The following is a 16,047-nucleotide window of genomic DNA, read 5'->3' as shown; positions in this document are numbered from 1 at the left end:
TGTGACAAGCTCTAGGAAAGGGTCCACTGTAGGTCTTAAGAAAAACACACTTCTAGGTCATATAGTCCCTTTTCATTTAGGACACTGCAGTCAACACTAACACCTATGCATCCTGCTGATGTCCATACCACTTTCCAAGTAGCCTCAAAACAACCCAACATCAGTCAGGGAGGCCTCTGAACTCTTTAAAGACCTCAGTTCTATGTGAAAGAACCTAAAACCAGGCCCAATGTAAGGGGTACCCACGTAGCCACTGTCCCTTTAATTTAAGAAAGCCATACTAAGCTTCAGAGTGATGTATTCACTGCTTGAACAACCTTGACACCCTAACAAAGGCACTGGCCTGGTCAGACTCAGGGGAGTCATTAAATTTTATACTATGCTGACTCCTCTTTCTATATCTTGCAGTTATCAAATAGCTACCATGAAAATTTTGTTGTCCTTCCTCCTACATTTGTCTGGTAAATATAGAAACAAAGGAAGGTCTTGGGGCAGAGACATACACAGCCAACGTCCTGTGTAAGCATAAGTGAAATATTCCATTCTAATACTATTAGTGGCCATTACTTTCTGTCTGCATTTGGTCTTTTAGTTGTAGCAGAATTTTTTTTTAGGACAGAAAAAAATCCATCTTTCTAAGGGAGACATCAGGAAAACAGTTATAGTAGCTACATTATCATTCTATGGTACGAGAATACATTATATTTTCAGGGATGACTTTAAAAAATAAGGAAACTTTCTAAGGGGCACATCAATGCCTTCAGGTTTGCAGATGATTCCTTTTATTAGCCTTGGCCTTCATTAATGCTATGCGGAGAGAAGAGGTGAGCACTCACGGGTCCAGCAGCACCATGATAATGCTGGCTGGATGCTGTAGCTCCTCACACTTCAGCGTATCTTGTTCCAGAAGAGCATTTATCACTGTGTTCTCCTTTAGTTATGTCCCAAGGGGCAGCAAAACAGGCAAAAGCACAGGCCTGGATTTTAGGAAAACCTATGACCTTTACCTATGTTTCCAAAAGTATAGATCCTTTTTGACCATCTACTACAGACTTGCCACCGCAGTAAGCCCTGGATACAACGTATCTTCAACAGACAGAGAATGATCCCATTTCTGCTTTCATCCAACTCCTATATTCCTTGGAGATGTGAACTGCAGACCAGCAAGCCCAAAAATATCTTAGAGATAAACTTAGGTGCTAGGAAGGAGGCAAAAGGAGTCACAGTAAAGACAACAGAAAGTGACCCTTTCTGGTCAGGGGAGGCCGTTCTGTAAGGTGACAGCAAAGGAGACCCACAGAGGAGCACATTTTCACAGACAGGCTTGAAGAGCATGCTCAGGGCTGGAACCCAATGAGCCCCAGAGAGAGGCTCAGAAATGTGGTTACAGAGGGTGTGGAGTGTCCTACGGCACCACAGTTATGATGAGGTATATGGAAAAACACAGACAAACTAATAATCATCCTGTGTAGAAAAAGGATATATGCAACCAATCAATTAAGTTAGGGTTTTTGGTGATGCTACCAGTGAAAAACTGTGTTAAAGTGAAACAGCATGAATTAAAGAATAGGCAATTGTAATCAGTTTATACAAATAGCAGGCATAAGTTCTCTTAGGGCTCATGGTAATTTCAAGAGTTCAGCATGTAATCTGAACGATTTTAGATTATACTCCTCCATTAGCTATGTTAATCTTGTGGTTTCTGATTTAAAATTATTTGCTTTCAAGGGTTTTTTTCATTCAGTTACCCATAGAAGGCATTATTCTTGGCCTGCTGATGTCTGGTAAAATTTGGAAAATTGTAACAAACTCATCACTTTTAGTTTTTGACATAGCAATCAACATTATTTTTCTTCTAAAATTTATCCAGAAAAGAAAAGTCCTGTTTTGCAGTCTAAGAATGGCATTTCTTTTTATACAAGTAGTTGGATTAATGTCAGAGCTAAGTATTCCATATTCTAACTTTCTAAGAACTGAAAATTGTAAGTACTGAGAAGCTTTTACTAATAAGACAAGTACATTTATTTCAAAGAACATACAGTTAACAAATCTCAAAATGCTCTGTCTCTCCTTCCATAGTGGCTAACATGTACCCAGATTTTTTAAAGCCCTATATTAGTCATATTTCACATTGTTAGAAAATACTCCAAAACTAAAACTTGAAGGAGAAAAGATTTAATTTGGCCCATGGCTTCAGGGTATTTAGTCCATGGTAGATAATAATCCTACCAGAAGGATGTGGCAGGACGAAGCCGGTCAGTCCACAGGGCTCAGGAAGCAGAGGAGGAGAATGACCAGAGAGGAAGGGGCGCAGGGCCAGACGCAGTGCTGAAGGTCAGCTTCAGGAGCCATGCACATGCACCCACACGTGTGCTTTGTGCACCTTCCACGGAGTGCCTACAGCAATCAAGCTGATGATTAAGTTTGACCATCACAAGCCCTATAGAATATTACCCAACAGAGAAGGGCTTCATTCAATCCATGTGTTCAAAGCTATTTCTTCCCATTTTTTAATATAAATATGGGCAATGGGGAGAAAATGATCAAATGAGAAGGGTAATGAGGGGACTGGAAAAGGAAGGTATAAAAACAAATAGAAGGAAAAATGGAAACAAGCCTGTTGCAAATAAAGAAAAATGCGGTTGAAGGGAGAGTATGGAATGGGGATAAAATGAAAAACAAGATGTATCACATACAGATATAACCTCCCTATGATTCATGTGACCATTAGGTGTATGTAAAATGTACCAAAAAACATAACAAGAAAAAAGGTGCATGTTTTATACATTTTTCTACTTCTAAGTTGCCCCACTGAATATATCCAAATAAAATTCCTGTTTAAAAGGTACAGAAACTAATAATAAAAGGCTAGACCATTTTAAATTACATGAATGTACAATTTACAAGTCCTGATCAAAATGCACAATAAATATTTACATTTTAAAAATGTATTATGGGGGCCGGGGAGATGGCTCAGTGGAATAAGTGCTTCCCTGGCAAGCGCAAGGACCTGAGTTCAAGCCCCAGTTCCACCAAAAAAAAAAATATATAGATTGCAACAAAAGACCCATTGTCATTAGTACCCCTCAAAACAGCCTTCAGCACTTTGAACCTTCTCCTGCCTTTCTTACCACTTTTTCAAGCAGATCTGGGAGTCCTCTTTCCCAAGTGTCTTTATGAGATGTGATCAAACCTACAGTATATGCTGCTGTCCATTCCATGCAACAGAAATCCAGGCTCCTAAAGGTTTGGTGTGTTCTCATTCTCCTTATTCACGGGTGCTGGCACTGTAGGACTTCTAGCACTTCCTCAAAATAGAAATGTTGGGGCTGGTGAGATGGCTCAGTGGTCTAAAGCACCTACTTAAAACAAGCTTAGCAAAGCACAGGGACCGCGGTTCGATCCCCCAGCACCACATGCCAGCCCGCCCCGCCCCCTGGTGGGCTGAGCAGGTCACACACACACACACACACAAAAAAAATAAAATAAAATAAAATAAAATTAGAAATAAAAAAAAAAAAAGAAATGTCCATGAAAGGTAAATGCTTTCATGGGTGGAATAGATTCACGATATTGAAGCAGTCACCTATCATTACTAGAGATGCTAATGAATACTTCCATATCTGCCTCAGAAAGTGTCCAGAATGATGGAAGAAGTGTGTTGGAGGGGAGTGATTTGAGATGAAATAACAGCAATATGACTTTACGGTGTAAACAGTTAAATATTTACCACATCTTTCAATCATACCTGCACAAATTTACCAATTACTTACTAATAAATATTGAGACTCTTTTCTATAATTTTCTGTTGCCTATGATTATTGAAACCAATAATTTTTTTCTAGATTCTATCAAGGTCTGACAGGAGACACCCAGCCCCTTGTGGAATATGTGGAAGGAGGAAATAGGTGGCAGTGACAAGACCACCCTCCCCGCCCCCTCACCTGTCTTAGCTTAAGTATCACTGGGTAAAATACACAGAGAAATCTGGAACTTCTTGTATTTATTCTTGGATGCCAGTTTTATAAATAATGGAAGCAGCAGAAGACAGGTGGTTCTAGGCAGTTCTGTTAATGTCAGAGCCCTTCAGTCCATCTATAGTACAGAGATTTGAGAAAATACATGAATGGGCTGGTAAGAAAAGTGTGAGAACATGGAGGAGGCTTCCCATTGTAGAGAACAGTGCTTGCCAGGGCCAATGAGCTTGTTTGATACCATGTCTACATCAGAGAAGAGGAGGAAAGTATTTGCAAACAAGTTTGGGTACTCACAGGAGACACAGGTTTCACAAGCCACAATAGAAAGCCTAGGTAAGATAACAACTGAAGTGACAACTGGAAAGCTGAGATAGGAGACAAGACGCTCAGTCATTTATTTTCAGAGAGCCCTGGCTCTTCTCTAGGAAACAGGACTTCAAGGAAGAGGATGGATGTGCAGAAAGTAGGACCAAAGAATGTCACAATCACCAGAAGATGGGTAATAATGGCCCAGATCTGCCCAGAGGTGGAAGAAAAGGTGTAAAGGTCCTGGATGTGAAATCTACTAGATAAATAGAGCAAAGCCAGTGTCAAGATAAACGCCAAGGTGCTGGCATATGAAGGTAGGTGAATGAGAGTGACCGTCACCAGAATGGGGCCTGGGGTATGCTGCTGCAGGAGGCTAACAAGGCACAAGGTGAATGGAGTGTGTGGAGGAAGGAAAGTAGACAGTTCTGTTGACTTAAAAATGTCTTAGGACTCCAAAGACTGGTGACACAATGCCACTTGGCAAGCAGTGTGAAAACTAGGGGCAGAAGACTGTGTGTGTCTAGGGACACAAATGTGTAAGTCTCCCACATACAAGTACTATGAACATACTCTCTGCATTTAAATACAAACTGCTTAGCTCTGGTGAACCAGACCAGATTTTAGCATCATCATAAGCATCAACTCTTGCCATGATAGGGATGTAGAAGCATGAGTGCAATGAAATAATTACAGAGAGAAATGCATTTATGATTTGCATATACATATTGCGCAAGACAGTAGCAGGCATGCAAGTACATCCATTCCTGAGAACACACTCGGAGATCAATATTGACTCTATTGCATACACACACACACAAAAAAAAAACGTGGTCTCAAGGAACACAGGGATATTCTCACAAACCCCTAACCAGGACATTGGTTAGGATCTGGCCTCGAAGTCAGACTCTATTTTCTTTTTGTTGCACACAGAGTAGGACACAGGTTAAGTCTACTCTCAGTATGGTACAAGGTACTTAGGGTTGTCATGCATGTGTATTCATTGTGGAATGCATTGAAAGTACAGAAGCCGGCTCTCGAAGCTGAAGGAGGATCTGACACCATGTGGTGGTATTTGCCTCCCATGTTAATACAGTGTGCCGCTCTTAACTGGTCGCACCTCTAGGCACATGATCCACTCATGGGGACTTTTCTCTCATTGCTGGAACAAAATACCTGACACCCAAAATATCTGACAATCAAAAAGGAAGTAATATTTTATTTAGCTCACAGTTAGTAGAGGTTTCAGTCCATACTTAGCTGGCTCCAAGGCAGAGTGGCACAGGGAAAAGGATGGTGGCACATGACCGTGGAAAATAGCAAAGAGCAAAAGGAAGAGCAGCCACTAGCAAGCCTCTCCTCCCCTCCTTACACTGTGTTCAGGCCATCCGCCCCACAGCGGGTATAGCACTCACACCCACAATCCCAGCATCCAATCATTAATAAATCACAAACTCTAGAAGCCACCCCAAGACTGCATCAGGTTTTGAAGGGACAACTAGACACAAACCATAACAGACTGATCCTAAATACTAAGAAGAAACTGCAAAACACTTCCTCCTCCTCCTGCCCCACCCACACCTATTTTCTTTCAGGTCTTCTTGTGACACTGTTCTAGGAACTTGGGAAGCATCAACAAGCAAAAGCAATGGTCCCAGTTCTCATGACAGTGGTCCAATGTAGTGATGGGGATGGGAATAAAAATTATGGAAACCATATTATATTTGTTACTGCATGAGGTAACTTAAGAAAGAAAGGGAAGCTGGGATAACCTCATGAAGGAGGTAACATTTGATCAAAGAAACTCAGACACATCATTCTAAACCTAGTTCTTGTTTTGCAAGTTGAGGGCCAGAAATCAATGTGTGAAATGAATGTCCTTGAACAGGGAACAATTTTATACACCTGGCCACAGCTTTAATAATGACATTTTCATAGGCAAAGAAGGCTGCATCCACCTCATCAGGGACACCTCCCCAGATTCTGTCACCAAAACCACTGCCTTTGGGTAAAAGCCCAGTACTTTGAAGTCCCCGTGGATGTTTCTGACAGGTCAGCTAATGGCAATTGCAGTCCAGTTACTATGGCTCCCCTGTGACTTGGAGACCAGGTTGTGTACTAAAATAATCATGAACCTGACTGAAACACTTAAGATCAGAGAGGGAGGCAGGAGTTGGAGGTAATGAGGATGATATACATCCAAGTCTCTATTTAACAGGTGAGAAAACCAAGTTCATGGAAGTGAAATGACTTCATGAAGGCTGAAAGTGACAAAAGCAAAGTTGGCTAACCTGAAAACCAGTGCTTCCCAGGAATTCTGGCTTCCATCTTCTATACTTGAACTTTTTCTAAACATCAGTTTCAACAACCATCACATGCCTGCCATTTTAACAAGACTCAGATGTATCACAACAAAATCACCAGTCCTCTAATATTAAGGAAGTATCCATTAATTACAACAACCAATTGTGTAATGGTACCTGGAGGCCAGGTACTTAGTATTCTTACACATTTGTCACAGACATACGATTATCTATATTTCTTAGATGAGGAAACAGCAATAGAAAGGTCAAGTAACCCACCTAAAGTTATTCAGTTTGATAAAGGTATGTCAGTAATTCAAACACAAGGCTGAGAGACAAGGATTGCAAGTTCAAGTCTAGTCTAAATAAACGAGTGATACCCTGTCTCAAAATAAAAATGATTGCAGTTGTAGCTCAGGATTAGAGTACTCCTTGGTTCAATTCCTAACATGACATACACACAGAACAAGAAGGGAGAGAGAGAGAGAGGGAGGGAGGTAGAGAGTGAGGGAGAGCGGGACAGAGGGAGAGAGGGAGGATTTAAACACAGAGTAAATGGAAAAAAAAAAAAAAACTGTTTTCTTAATTCTTATGTGAAATGCTCCCAGGTGTATTTGAGTAGCCCCAGAGAACACCACAACTACTAATTAAGAACATATTTTTATAATTGTTTCCGCTAGAATTTCTGAACATGGGTGCTAAAGTCAAATTATTGAGTAGTTACTGAATAGCTATGATAATTCATTCAGGGGACATGCTACTCTGCGAGCAGGCATTTTTCTCCCAGGAAATAAACCCTCTTTGGTATGTCTCTGAAATCCATAAATTTTTATAGTGCCATGAAAAAAAAAATAGCTACAACAAATTAGGAACATCCTTCTGCAGCAATTCAATAGCTCCATAAAATTAGCATTGATCGAGTAGACGTTCCCTTGACAATTGTTTGCCAAAGATCTTTAGCTATTACCTGTGCGCAAAATGCTGGAAACAAAATAAAGCTACAGTCTAAGAGGAAATGCTCATCTGTTCTTAAGTCCAACATTGAAGAAATATCCAGCATGATGTAGATGAAAGTATGTTCTCTGCATGCTTCCATGTATATGAATGTCACAGGCATGTATGTCTATACTTGCTTAATTTGTAAGCATTTTTATAATTTGCTCGTTGTATGACATGTTAAAAGTAGCACTCAGTGAGTTTTATAAATCTGTTTTCTTTGTAAACAGGATTTAAAGATGGCATAGAACATTCATTCCCTTCCTTAAGGAACCCCCGTTTCCACATCCAGGGAGTTCTCTCCTGTGACCAAATGTAAATGCACTTCCCTCCTACCTGCAGTCTTAGCAGCTAGCCACTACAAGGCATATCTAGCTTTGAAACTTTCACTCTGGCCACCCCACTGCCTTCCTCTGTCTCATTTGCAATACACACTTAGCCCATCTCTAAGGTGGTCTGAGAGAATTGAAGCACAATGTAATCCTGGCTCGGTATTTCTCCTAAAATGGCACGGTTCACAGTGCTCTTCAGAGAACCGAGAAAACGGAGGCTCAAGTCACTGTCTGCGTTCTGTTGTTCGCTGGGAAACTACTGAGAAAAATGGACTAGCGTAACATAACGCTGGTGCAACATCTGGGGTGCCAGCCCACACCACAGAAGAAAAGAAGAAGCCAGCGAACGACGTGGGCACCCTCAACCAATGCACCCTGACAACTTAGACTAAGCATGCCATCTGTAGGTTTTTAGCTTTTTGTGTGATATCCTTGGATGTGTAAATACTTTTAAACTGCTTAAACTATCTCCACACACACACACACACACACACACACACACACACACACACGGTGAGACAAAATGCAGCCACAGGCCTGCTGTTGGGCTCGACAGCCAAGGAGCATGAGACACAACTTTGTCAGAGACAGAAGGCAGGCCACAGATCTTTGAAGGATGAAGCCAACTGGAGAAGTTAATGTTTCTTGAGATGGGATAAAAATTGCGCTGTCCACATGCTGGTCAGCTATACTCAGAGCCCTGGAGGCAAGCGGAGAGCAGTGCCAACAAGCACATGCCAAGCAATCGAGACAAAAGCATCATTCAAGGGAAAGAAGTAAAAGCAAAGAGCTCGCAACGTCTACTAATAGGAGAAGGAAAAAGATAACTGTAGGTAAGGATTGGAACAAAAGAAAAACAGCACGGGTCTGCTCCCCCATTGTCTCTGCTGTCTCTGTCCTTAAGCTATCTCTCTTCATTAAATGTACCTTACCAGGGACAGCAGCCCCATTCAGGGTTAGCACAGCAAATGTTGCTGAATGTTCTTCTCATGTGTAGGGGAGGTGGTTTAAATAGTTTAAAAGTATTTACACACCCAAGGATATCACACAAAAAGCTAAAAAGCTAAAGATGGCACCCTTAGTCTAAGTTGTCAGCTATGTATTCACCCTGAGCTCCGTCAAAGCAGCCTCAGTGGCTGAGTGGTTCAACTTGACAAGTAATAGCTGGGGTTTCCAGGCATCCAGAATGGGTGATAGGGAAGTCAGGGCACTCCTGTGAAAGTCTGACCTCACCTTCCTCGCAAGGAAAAGTAGTCGAAGCCAGAGAGAGGGTCTAATCCCTGGTGTTGCAGTTGCTAATCAGTAAATTATGCTTGCTTTCTTGGGTGGCATTGCTTTATCACTTAGAAATGAAAAACAAAGCAGTTCCATCCACATCCATCTGCACGCTCTGAGCTCCATGAATACAACCACCAGCAAGGGTTTCCCAGCCCAGCAATCTCTGAGGCTTTATACGGAAAGTGACATGTGGTGACATGTTCCTCCTCCGGTCCTGCAGGCCTGTCTGAGAGGTAGGTCAGGGGCCACAGCTTACAAAGTTTCCTTTACAGGAGGCCATTCACACACTGCAATGGACATGTGAAGCAATAATGAGGACAGTCACCTTTCTGCACCACAGCAAAAGGCGACACAAAGAAGCCATGGAATCTGTAGAGAAATTCAGGCCACACAGAACACGGGGCAGATTGATACAAAGCATTTTCTTCTTTGTCGACTGTCTCAGCTCTTCATTGCTTTTCTTGATCTGCCTGTTTCATCTTTTGCCTGTTTGTCAGGCGCTAGCATTAACTCTCCACATATCGAAAATCCTAGTGCCTCATCTGTCACTACTGAGTCCGTGTGCATAATACGTCTTTCTCCCACCCTCAGCGTCAGGAAGGGGAATCACCCACTGCCTCCGTCTTCCTGCTCACAAGGCATGTCATGAAGTGAATTTCAGGCATTACACACTGCAAGGCAGATGTTTATATCTTGTTCAAGTTAAAAATCACAAGCAACGAGGCTCGTGAACATGAAAAGACCAGCGACGGTCACCCAGGCAGGATCCCAATCTGTGTCCGTGTCTGAGCCTGAACTCAGGTCGTAAAATTATCACTGTCCCACTGCTGCAAGTGACACCCACTAGCCATTTACCCTTTTTGGCTATGCTTTCTCTCCCAGAAAATCACCCTCTTCTTCTGACTTTCTAGATGGGTAGAGTCCTGGTCACTGGAGATGCTACAGCTCAGATGGCTCGAGCTGAATTAATGAAGCCACACTTTTGTGAGAAGAGGTTAACTGACATATTTCAGAAGTGGTAAAGAAAATATTGACCAAAAAATGGAGGGGCACAAGCCGTAAGATGCCCAGCTAGGGGAAAGGAAGACAGACAAGCATCCCCAGACCAAGCAAGAGCCTTGGAATGAGAACCACAATAGGTTTTGAGAGGCAGAAAACCCCTGAGAACAATCTGACACTTAAAAACGGACATCCTGAGAATTCAAGATTTCCAGCCCGGTTGACAAGTCATCTCTCTCCCAGGCCTGCCTCTGCAAGGGCACGGCCTCCCAGGACCCTGAGAGGCTACGATAGGATGACCTGTCACAAAGCACAAAGAGGCTCACTCGACTCAATTTGGTACAGCTTCAAAGAGGAAACCACCCCTGACGCTGCCTGTGGCATCGTGAGGGCCACCATCACTGAAGGTTTGCTGAACAACTGACAGCCTCTGTCAGCAGAGCTAGCCAGGGATTCCAACAGTAGATGAGAGACTCGGGCATTGTATGGTCTCAAAAATGTACTCCTACAGCCCAGCTCCTGGCTGACTTCAAAAGAAACATAGAGGGGGCCTTCAGAAATTCGAGAAGTCTCCCAATACCACTTCAGAGAAAGTAGATATTGAGAAAACAGATTCCTGAGGGATTGTGTAATAATGTCCCACTATCATATTGCCTGATCTAGCATGGTTTCCAAAGTATCCCTCATCTGTCATTACTGAGTCCGTGTACATAATATGTATTTCTCCCACCCAGAGTTGGGAAAGGGAATCACCCACTGCCTCTGTCTTTGACTGCCTATGCTCCGGATGCAAATGAACTGTTACTTCAGTCCTCAGTGACCACTTCTTTGTAATGCAATCCTCCACAGTCTCATATTCTATATTCTGAGCAGAATACAGATACTCATCATTAGGAAAATAAAAGGTTTAATCTGGATTTGTAGCTTGCTACTCCAGAGGAAGAAGTAAAGTAAGATCAGCCTACACGAGCATGGGGCCTGGGTGGTACACTAGGCACGTGGGCCCATGTGATCTATGTGCTGTGAGTCGGGGGACTGTCTACAAAGAAGGCCCTTCTTCCCTGACTAGAGGAGGGAAAGGTCAAGAGGAGGGAGAGTTTTCCTCCTGGTGCTCTGCTGCTTTTGCCCTGACAGGAACAAGACACCTGGAAATGAGAGTGTGCTGATAAGTTTAAGAGCAGAGCCTGTGGAGGAAGCTCTGCTCGCTGAAGACCAGGCTCAGCTGTCCCCACAGTGCTAGGCAGTGCTGGTCTGATTCACACCTATATGCACAGAAAGCCCCATTCATGTTTAGACTTCTCTGAATGAGGCTTAGTTACCTGCAGTCAAATGCAGTCTTCCTTGATACAGCATCAAGATCTTTTAAATGAAGTTTCTTTTTTTAAAAAAAAAAAATTCTAAGGGCCAGCCAAATAGCTCAGCAGATTCAAGCACCTGCAAGCAGGCACAGGGACAGGGGTTGGATCCCCGAGCCTGCTGTGCTGGCTCCAGCCCCTGTATGGGCTGAGATGGCAATTGAGACTGGGCTTGGTGGTGCATGCCTGTAATCCCAGCTCTTGGGAGGCTGTAAACAGGCGGATCATTACGGGTCCAGTCTTGTAGTGAGACCCTGAACACCCTGTAGACCCTTCCCTAAAATACAAAAAAGAAAAAAAAAAAAAAAAAAAAAAAAGGAAAAGGAAGTGTCTTACAAAATCCAAATACAGGAAACAAAAACATCTTGGGCACATCAGAAATCAAGACAGGAGTGTTTCTAAAGTTATTCCCTCCAAAGTTTCCAAAAGGAATCTAAAACCAGAGAGGGGCAGGAAGTGCACTTCTTCATGCATAGTTCTCAGATCTTCCCAACGAGCTGGCTGTTCTCTACTTAAATTACTTTAATTGCTTATTTAGGTAAAGTGTGTTTTCTGAACTACAGACTTGCTTTAGGAATAAAGGTGCATACAACACTGCACGCTCATCCTGGCAGCAGCGATCCTGTTCTTAGGCTCAGAGCGATGAGAAAGCACCAGAACAGCACTTTCTTTCAGGTTCACGTCAAGTGACATCATGGCTCACAAGTGAGAGTGAATTAGAGAGAGAGAGAGAGAAAGAGAGCGAGACAGTCAGAGAGAGAGAGAGAGAGAGAGAGAGAGAGAGAGAGAAAGAAAGAGAGGTAGACAGGCAGACAGGTAGACAGAGAGACAAAGAGACAGAGAGAGAGAGAGAGACAGACAGACACACACACACACACACACACACACACACACACACACCCCTTTCTAGGACATGTAAGTATGAAAGTGCTAAAAGTTAAAATAATCTCCAGGTAATTGTTGCTCCTTGTTTATGTTGTGAGCTTTTTTATTTTCTAGGAAAGCATTGTTTACCTCAGGCTATTTTTAATAATCTGATTATTGTATATTTTCTCTGTATTTAATTCAGAAATTATCTGGTTGTAGTTGATAAAGGCCACTATCTGTGAGACGGGACACATAGACACATAACACAATTCATAAGTGAGTAATTTTTAACCTTCTTATGAAGACATGGTAAGCTGTTAGAGGGAGAGACATGTTAATTCGCTCAAATGAATCCTTCTGTAGCATGTACACAAATTTAAAGTGTGTTTTATCCCTAAATACACACAATTACTTGTCAATTATATATATTTTTAATTCCCCCAATAGATGATTGAATAAAGAGGTAATAACCAAGTTTTCCCCATTTTTACATATTTTAAAAATAATTAAATCAACAATGAGATGTAGATCTTTTTTCACCTATTAAAATGTGTGTGATATTCAAAATCAAGAAACACTGGATTAGGGGGCAGCCCAAATCCCTTCCAGCCACTCAAATCTATGATTCCACAAACTTTCCTGTCTTGTAAAACCAGGGTCACTTTCATTGATGTGATTAATTTTGTCAGCTTGGCGGTGCTGAGGAATTCCCAGAGAGCTGGAAAACATTAGCTCAAGGTACGTCTGTGAGGGCATCTCCGTACCACACCAGACTATGGATTGGTAGACTGCGACCATGGCCCTCCCCAGGGAAGGTGGCACCTTGTACACCGTGGAGGGTTCAGGCAGAATCAACAGGCAGAACAAGGGCAAGTTCTCTTTTGGCCTGAGCCCATGCACAGCCTTCAGGCTCCAGCGTTTCCTCAGTGCAGTCCCTGTCAGCTTCCCCCCTCCTGTTTCTCCCAGTCTTGCTCCCGCACTACTATAGGACCTCTGCCATCTTGCTCCTGGTGGCCAGGCCTCCAGACTTGAGCTCACTCCTACTACCCAACTTCCTGGGTCTCCAAATTGCAGATAATTGTCACAGAATTTCTTGGCCTCCATAACTGTGTGAGCCAATAACCATCATAAATTTCTCTTACATGTAACCGATTGGTTTTACCATTGCAGAACCTGCCTGCCACCAAAATGCAGTAATTGCCCTTGGAGATTTTCATTTTAAAATGAGGAAAAAAAGCAATGTATCAGAATAAAGCAAAATAGTACCACCTTCTCTTCCAAGTTTGTCTCAGGAAAATGAGCACAGGCAGTGTTTTGGACAGCAAACTTTGCTGACTGTGGCCACTCACCCCTTCCCATCTGGTCCTGTCACTCAATGCCTCTGGCAAGACTGTCTCCCCAAGAAACAAATCCTGGTTAAAAATAAGGCCTTAGGAAGCTGCTCCCTCCCTGCTTGGGAAACCTGAGCAGTGGGGCAGGGCTGTTCCTACAAAATGTGCTTTCTGATTACTTCCAGAAGTTGCAGCACAGTCACTAACCACGCTAGCTAAGCACGGGGTCTCCCACTGTGAAGCGAGAAAGAGGATCTTTTACAATGGGGGCCTGGTTTACCTGCACTCTTTGAGCCCAGTAGGTCAATGCCCTAGATTTTGTTGTTTCCAGAAAGCATGCTGGGGAGCAAGGGATACAGCTCAAAGCCACAGTGCGTGCCTGGCAGGCGTGAGGTCCTGAGTCTGACTCTGGCATGTGCTCCCCTCCTGCGCAAACACCTCTGCCCTCTGCCTGCCCTGCCCAGTCTGTGGTGTGGCGAGCCTACTTTCCTGACTGCCTCTGCCTCTGCCCTGGACGACTTCTTCCCTATCCTCTTCACCACTTGCATTTTTTCTCCCCTGTCAAAAGTTATGGGAGTTTAGTTTTCCCTCCTTTATTTCTAACAGAGAGAAACACAGTTTCTTCAAAGTTCTTGACACCCTTCTCCATAATCCTGCAACCTGGATTGAGCTTCTTTTTCATGCTTCTTTCTGCTGAATGCTTGACAGGCACTAAATTTAGAGGGCTATGACATTTGAGCTCCCTGAAGTCTCCTTTTTCATTGGCAGTGGGCTTGGCCATGGTTCATGTCAGCTCCTAATCTGCACTGGCATTAGAAAAACAAAGTCAGAGTTCACTCTGGTTTCTAAATGCACTGCCTTTTTGTAGGGCATCCTGCCATTCTATGTCTCTGCACCCAGCCCAGCTTCCCATACAGATGAACTTAATGAACTTACTAAAGCAAACTTTCACAAGCTATAGTTAGAACAAAATACCCCATCCCCACTCATATGCCCTTTCCCTCCTCCAAGTACAAATGTGTGCAGCGGAATAATTGCTTGCTAACAATCCTGATCTTCCAACAGTGGGAACTCGTGGCTACCCACCCTACTTCTACACTGACAGAGAAGGTAACTCAGCCATGCCCTGCATCGGCCCCTTAAACCCACCCTGTCACTATGAACCACATGTCTAGAGGTCTCAGAGCGCTGATGAAAACTCACACCTGTTTTCAGAGAAATTTACCCCAACAGAATGGTCACTAAGGATATGGAAGTCTAGTACAGTTACACCTGAGCTGAACCAGGCCCTTAGCCTATTCTACTACCTGTGTACATTTTAAATACTAAATGCACAAATATATGTATTTCTTTTCATGTTCAAAAAAGCTGTTACAAAATAACTGTTATGCTCAAGGAAAAACTACATTAAAGAGGAAAACAGATTCTAGCCTATGCCAAACATTATTTAAAATTTGTTTTTTTAAGAAAGCACTATTTTCATAAAACCAATTGATCAAAAAGTGACACACCTGTATGTCTCCATCTTTTAGTAATGACTAATTATTGCTCTCTGTATGGTCTTAGAACAATGACAAATTATTTTTGAGAGGAAAACTGTAATTTCCGCAGAAAAAGCTGGAAACGATTATAGAAACAGAATTGTAATCCAGCACATTTCTAGGCAAATACACCACTGACATTCAAGCCTCAATAAGGACAGTCAAAATCCCATATAGATATAAGGTTCCAGGAACTCGTAAGTGTATATCTGCTCCAACAGGGTAAAAGCAGGATTCAAAATATAAACTTCTAATTCTGATTCTCTCCAAAAAGCAAGAGCCATTTCCTGCTCCAACCCTTTAAAAACTCCTCTGAAGCAAAGGAACACAGAATCCCTCGTAGAATTAGGTTTACTGCCAATGAACTTTCCCTCCGTGCAGAAAGGAAAAGTCACAGATGGTCAGGGCGGGGTGACAGCGCAGGGTGGCCACACACTTTTCCTTTTCGCCACAGGGTTAGCACTAACTCCTAACTTTCAAAAGTGCCTCTGCTTTGCTGAAAACCAGATTTTGAAGCAGCCTAAGGAAAGCAAAAATTAGAAACCACACTGAATGCTTAAACAATTCACTTCTAACTTGTTAATTCACAGAGAGAGAGAGAGAGAGAGAGAGAGAGAGAGAGAGAGAGAGAGAGAGAGAGATATGTATGTATATAACTACTTAAAAAGGCTTAGAAAGTACAGAGAGGCCCTGAAATGCAAGAACTGAAAGGCGTCCTACCTCCTCGCTTTCCCAAAGCAAACGGCCTGCTGGCGATGGCAG

The 16,047-nt window shown here is 42.8% G+C and overlaps 1 protein-coding gene across 3 annotated transcripts in view; it reads right to left on the bottom strand.

Annotated features, from left to right (window-relative positions):
- The window catches only part of Sgcd (sarcoglycan delta), a 645,238-nt gene that overhangs the window by 420,721 nt on the left and 208,470 nt on the right, over positions 1-16,047 (bottom strand). The window contains exon 1 of one of the 3 annotated variants that reach the window (XM_023713118.1): positions 16,006-16,039. The exons of the other annotated variants lie outside the window; for them this stretch is intronic. The gene's annotated coding sequence lies outside the window, so the exon portion shown is untranslated. Of the gene's footprint in view, positions 1-16,005; positions 16,040-16,047 lie in introns of those variants that run through there. 3 annotated transcript variants of the gene reach the window in all.

Source organism: Octodon degus, unplaced genomic scaffold, assembly GCF_000260255.1.
Source record: "Octodon degus isolate 3935 unplaced genomic scaffold, OctDeg1.0 scaffold00029, whole genome shotgun sequence".
Classification (NCBI taxonomy): Eukaryota; Metazoa; Chordata; class Mammalia; order Rodentia; family Octodontidae; genus Octodon; species Octodon degus.
This window is presented reverse-complemented; position numbering and strand designations above follow the sequence as displayed.